Raw genomic sequence first — 7373 nt, forward strand, 5'->3', positions numbered from 1 at the left:
ATTTCTACCTTCGTCGATTCAGCATCACGAAGAGCTCGGGAATTACTTTCGTTATCCCTTGCATACTATAGTCATCACGAAGTTCTACTAACTTGGTGATGGTGACTAGAGAATTCTGTCAATCACTCTTTTATCTGGAAGATTAACTCCCACTTGATTCAAGCGATTGTAGTACCCAGACAATCTGAGCACATGCTCACTAGTTGAGCGATTCTCCTCCATCTTTTAGCTATAGAACTTGTTGGAGACTTCATATCTCTCAACTCGGGTATTTGCTTGAAATATTAACTTCAACTCCTGGAACATCTTATATGGTCCATGACGTTCAAAACGTCTTTGAAGTCCCGATTCTAAGCCGTTAAGCATGGTGCACTAAACTATCAAGTAGTCATCATATTGAGATAGCCAAACGTTCATAACGTCTGCATCTGCTCCTGCAATAGGTCTGTCACCTAGCGGTGCATCAAGGACATAATTCTTCTGTGCAGCAATGAGGATAATCCTCAGATCACGGATCCAATCCGCATCTTTGCTACTAACATCTTTCAACATAATTTTTCTCTAGGAACATATCAAAATTAAACACAGGGAAGCAACAACGCGAGCTATTGATCTAGAACATAATTTGCAAAATACTATCAGGACTAAGTTCATGATAAATTTAAGTTCAATTAATCATATTACTTAAGAACTCCCACTTAGATAGACATCCCTCTAATCCTCTAAGTGACCACGTGATCCATATCAACTAAACCATGTCCGATCATCACGTGAGATGGAGTAGTTTCAATGGTGAACATCACTATGTTGATCATATCTACTATATGATTCACGCTCGACCTTTTGGTCTCCGTGTTCCGAGGCCATATCTGTTATATGCTAGGCTCGTCAAGTTTAACCTGAGTATTCCGCGTGTGCAACTGTTTTGCACCCGTTGTATTTGAACGTAGAGCCTATCACACCCGATCATCACGTGGTGTCTCAGCACGAAGAACTTTCGCAACGGTGCATACTCAGGGAGAACACTTATACTTTGATAATTTAGTGAAGGATCATCTTATAATGCTACCGTCAAACAAAGCAAGATAAGATGCATAAAGGATTAACATCACATGCAATTAATATAAGTGATATGATATGGCCATCATCATCTTGTGTTTGTGATCTCCATCTCCAAAGCACCATGCTTGTGATCTCCATCTCCGAAGCACCGTCATGATCACCATCGTCACCGGCGTGACACCTTGATCTCCATCGTAACATCGTTGTCGTCTCGTCAATCTTATGCTTCTACGACTATCGCTACCGCTTAGTGATAAAGTAAAGCATTACATGGCGATTGCATTGCATACAATAAAACGACAACCATATGGCTCCTGCCAGTTGCCGATAACTCGGTTACAAAACATGATCATCTCATACAACAAATTATATCACATCATGTCTTGACCATATCACATCACAACATGCCCTGCAAAAACAAGTTAGACGTCCTCTACTTTGTTGTTGCAAGTTTTACGTGGCTGCTACGGGCTTAGCAAGAACCGTTCTTACCTACGCATCAAAACCACAACAATAGTTTGTCAAGTTGGTGCTGTTTTAACCTTCGCAAGGACCGGGCGTAGCCACACTCGGTTCAACTAAAGTGAGAGAGACAGACACCCGCCAGTCACCTTTAAGCAACGAGTGCTCGCAACGGTGAAACCAGTCTCGCGTAAGCGTACGCGTAATGTCGGTCCGGGCCGCTTCATCTCACAATACCGCTGAACCAAAGTATGACATGCTGGTAAGCAGTATGGCTTATATCGCCCACAACTCACTTGTGTTCTACTCGTGCAAAGCATCAACGCATAAAACCAGGCTCGGATGCCACTGTTGGGAACGTAGTAATTTCAAAAAATTTCCTACGCACACGCAAGATCATGGTGATGCATAGCAACGAGAGGGGAGAGTGTTGTCCACGTACCCTCGTAGACCGACAGCGGAAGCATTATCACAACGCGGTTGATGTAGTCGTACGTCTTCACGATCCGACCGATCAAGTACCGAACGTACGACACCTCCGAGTTCTACACACGTTCAGCTCGATGACGTCCCTCGAACTCCGATACAGCCGAGTGTTGAGGGAGAGTTTCGTCAGCACGACGGCGTGGTGACGATGATGATGTTCCACCGACGCAGGGCTTTGCCTAAGCTCCGCAACGGTATTATCGAGGTGTAATATGGTGGAGGGGGGCACCGCACACGGCTAAGAGATCTCAAGGATTAATTGTTGTGTCTCTGGGGTGCCCCCTTGCCCCCGTATATAAAGGAGCAAGGGGGAGGCAGCCGGCCAAGGGGAGAGGCGCGCCATAGTGGGGAGTCATACTCCTACCGGGAGTAGGACTCCTCCTTTCCTTGTGGGAGTAGGAGAAGGGAAGGGGAAAGGAGAAAGAAGGAAGGGTGCGCCCCCCTTCCCTAGTCCAATTCGGACCAGACCATGGGGAGGGGTGCGACCACCTTTTGAGGCCTTTCTCTCCTTTCCCGTATGGCCCATTAAGGCCCAATACGAATTCCCGTAACTCTCCGGTACTCCGAAAAATACCCGAATCACTCGGAACCTTTCCGAAGTCCGAATATAGTCGTCCAATATATCGATCTTTACGTCTCGACCATTTCGAGACTCCTCGTCATATCCCCGATCTCATCCGGGACTCCGAACTACTTCGGTACATCAAAACTCAATAAAACTATCATCGTAACGTTAAGCGTGCGGACCCTACGGGTTCGAGAACTATGTAGACATGACCGAGACACGTCTCCGGTCAATAACCAATAGCGGGACCTGGATGCCCATATTGGCTCCCACATATTCTACGAAGATCTTTATCGGTCAGACCGCATAACAACATACGTTGTTCCCTTTGTCACCGGTATGTTACTTGCCCGAGATTTGATCGTCGGTATCTCGATACCTAGTTCAATCTCGTTACCGGCAAGTCTCTTTACTCGTTCCGTAACACATCATCCCGCAACTAACTCATTAGTCACAATGCTTGCAAGGCTTATAGTGATGTGCATTACCGAGTGGGCCCAGAGATACCTCTCCGACAATTGGAGTGACAAATCCTAATCTCGAAATACGCCAACCCAACAAGTACCTTTGGAGACACCTGTAGAGCACCTTTATAATCACCCATTTACGTTGTGACGTTTGGTAGCACACAAAGTGTTCCTCCGGTAAACGGGAGTTGCATAATCTCATAGTCATAGGAACATGTATAAGTCATGAAGAAAGCAATAGCAACATACTAAACGATCGAGTGCTAAGCTAACGGAATGGGTCAAGTCAATCACGTCATTCTCCTAATGAGGTGATCTCGTTAATCAAATGACAACTTATGTCTATGGCTAGGAAACATAACCATCTTTGATTAACGAGCTAGTCAAGTAGAGGCATACTAGTGACACTCTGTTTGTCAATATTTTCACACATGTATTATGTTTCCGGTTAATACAATTCTAGCATGAATAATAAACATTTATCATGATACAAGGAAATAAATAATACTTTATTATTGCCTCTAGGGCATATTTCCTTCAGTCTCCCACTTGCACTAGAGTCAATAATCTAGTTCACATCGCCATGTGATTAACATCAATAATTCACATCACCATGTGATTAACACCCATAGTTCACATCTCTATGTGACCAACACTCAAAGGGTTTACTAGAGTCAATAATCTAGTTCACATCGCTATGTGATTAACACCCAAAGAGTACTAAGGTGTGATCATGTTTTGATTGTGAGATAATTTTAGTCAACGGGTCTGTCACATTCAGATCCGTAAGGATTTTGCAAATTTCTATGTTTACAATGCTCTGCACGGAGCTACTCTAGCTAATTGCTCCCACTTTCAATATGTATCTAGATCGAGACTTAGAGTCATCTAGATTTAGTGTCAAAACTTGCATCGACGTAACCCTTTACGACGAACCTTTTGTCACTTCCATAATCGAGAAACATTTCCTTATTCCACTAAGGATAATTTTGACCGCTGTCCAGTGATCTACTCCTAGATCACTATTGTACTCCCTTGCCAAAATCAGTGTAGGGTATACAATAGATCTGGTACACAGCATGGCATACTTTATAGAACCTATGGCCGAGGCATAGGGAATGACTTTCATTCTCTTTCTATCTTCTGCCGTGGTCGGGCTTTGAGTCTTACTCAATTTCATACCTTGTAACACAGGCAAGAACTCTTTCTTTGACTGTTCCATTTTGAACTACTTCAAAATCTTGTTAAGGTATGTACTCATTGAAAAAACTTATCAAGCGTCTTGATCTATCTCTATAGATCTTGATGCTCAATATGTAAGCAGCTTCACCGAGGTCTTTCTTTGAAAAACTCATTTCAAAACACTCCTTTATGCTTTGCAGAATAATTCTACATTATTTCTGATTAACAATATGTCATTCACATATACTTATCAGAAATGCTATAGTGCTCCCACTCACTTTCTTGTAAATACAGGCTTCACCGCAAGTCTGTATACAACTATATGCTTTGATCAACTTATCAAAGCGTATATTCCAACTCCGAGATGCTTGCACCAGTCCATAGATGGATCGCTGGAGCTTGCATATTTTGTTAGCATCTTTAGGATTGACAAAACCTCCTGGTTGCATCATATACAACTCTTCTTTAATAAATCCATTAAGGAATGCAGTTTTGTTTATTCATTTGCCATATTTCATAAAATGCGGCAATTGCTAACATGATTCAGACAGACTTAAGCATAGATACGAGTGAGAAACTCTCATCGTAGTCAACATCTTGAACTTGTCGAAAACCTTTTTGCGACAATTCTAGCTTTGTACATAGTGACACTACTATCAGCATCCGTCTTCCTCTTGACGATCCATTTATTCTCAATTGTTTGCCGATCATCGGGCAAGTCAACCAAAGTCCACACTTTGTTCTCATACATGGATCTCATCTCAGATTTCATGGCCTCAAGCCATTTTGCGGAATCTGGGCTCACCATCGCTTCTTCATAGTTCGTAGGTTCGTCATGGTCTAGTAACATAACCTCCAGAACAGGATTACCGTACCACTCTGGTGCGGATCTTACTCTGGTTTACCTACGAGGTTTGGTAGTAACTTGATCTGAAGTTACATGATCATCATCATTAACTTCCTCACTAATTGGTGTAGGAGTCACAGGAACAGATTTCTGTGATGAACTACTTTCCAATAAGGGAGCAGGTACAGTTACCTCATCAAGTTCTACTTTCCTCCCACTCACTTCTTTCGAGAGAAACTCCTTCTCTAGAAAGGATCCATACTAAGCAACGAATGTCTTGCCTTCGGATCTGTGATAGAAGGTGTACCCAATTGTCTCCTTTGGGTATCCTATGAAGACACATTTCTCCGATTTGGGTTTGAGCTTATCAGGATGAAACCTTTTCACATAAGCATCGCAACCCCAAACTTTAAGAAACGACAACTTTGGTTTCTTGCCAAACCACAGTTCATAAGGCGTCGTCTCAACGGATTTTGATGGTGCCCTATTTAACGTGAATGTAGCTGTCTCTAATGCATAACCCCAAAAACGATAGTGATAGATCGGTAAGAGACATCATATATCGCACAATATCTAATAAAGTACGGTTACGATGTTCGGACACACCATTACACTGTGGTGTTCCAGGTGGCGTGAGTAGTGAAACTATTTCACATTGTTTTAACTGAAGGCCAAACTCGTAACTCAAATATTTTACCTCTGCGATCATATTGTAGAAACTTTTATTTTCTTGTTACGATGATTCTCCACTTCACTCTGAAATTCTTTGAACTTTTCAAATGTTTCAGACTTGTGTTTCATCAAGTGGATATACCCATATCTGCTCAAGTCATCTGTGAAGGTCAGAAAATAATGATACCTGCTACGAGCCTCAATATTCATCGGACCACATACATCTGTATGTATGATTTCCAACAAATCTGTTGCTCTCTCCATAGTTTTGGAGAACGGCGTTTTAGTCATCTTTCCCATGAGGCACGGTTCGCAAGCATCAAGTGATTCATAATCAAGTGATTCCAAAATCCCATCAGTATGGAGTTTCTTCATGCGCTTTACACCAATATGACCTAAACGGCAGTGCCACAAATAAGTTGCACTATCATTATTAACTTTGCATCTTTTGGCTTCAATATTATGAATATGTGTGTCACTACGATCGAGATCCAACAAACCATTTTCGTTGGTGTGTATGACCATAGAAGGTTTTTATTCATGTAAACAGAACAACAATTGTTCTCTAACTTAAATGAATAACCGTATTGCAATAAACATGATCAAATCATATTCATGCTCAACGCAAACACCAAATAACACTTATTTAGTTTCAACACTAACCCGAAAGTACAGGGAGTGTGCGATGATGATCATATCAATCTTGGAACTACTTCCAACACACATCGTCACCTCGCCTTTTACTGGTCTCTGTTTATTCTGCAACTCCCGTTTTCGAGTTACTACTCTTTAGCAACTGAACCAGTATCAATTACCGAGGGGCTGCTATAAACACTAGTAAAGTACACATCAATAATCTTGTATATCAAATATACCTTTGTTCACTTTTACTAGTCTCTGTTTATTCTGCAACTCCCGTTTCGAGTTACTACTCTTAGCAACTGAACCAGTATCAATTACTGAGGGGTTGCTATAAACACTAGTAAAGTATGTTGGAAATATGCCCTAGAGGCAATAATAAATTGGTTATTATTATATTTCCTTGTTCACGATAATCGTTTATTATCCATGCTAAAATTGTATTGATAGGAAACTCAGATACATGTGTGGATACATAGACAACACCATGTCCCTAGTAAGCCTCTAGTTGACTAGCTCGTTGATCAATGGATGGTTACGGTTTCCTGACCATGGACATTGGATGTCGTTGATAACGGGATCACATCATTAGGAGAATGATGTGATGGACGAGACCCAATCCTAAGCCTAGCACAAGACCGTGTAGTTCGTTTGCTCAGAGCTTTTCTAATGTCAAGTATCATTTCCTTAGACCATGAGATTGTGCAACTCCCGGATACCGTAGGAATGCTTTGGGTGTACCAAACGTCACAACATAACTGGGTGGCTATAAAGGTGCACTACAGGTGTCTCCGAAAGTGTCTGTTGGGTTGGCACGAATCGAGACTGGGATTTGTCACTCCGTGTAAACGGAGAGGTATCTCTGGGCCCACTCGGTAGGACATCATCATAATGTGCACAATGTGACCAAGGAGTTGATCACGGGATGATGTGTTACGGAACGAGTAAAGAGACTTGCCGGTAACGAGATTGAACAAGGTATCGGGATACC

This window comes from Aegilops tauschii, chromosome 7 (assembly GCF_002575655.3).
Source record: "Aegilops tauschii subsp. strangulata cultivar AL8/78 chromosome 7, Aet v6.0, whole genome shotgun sequence".
NCBI lineage: Eukaryota > Viridiplantae > Streptophyta > Magnoliopsida > Poales > Poaceae > Aegilops > Aegilops tauschii.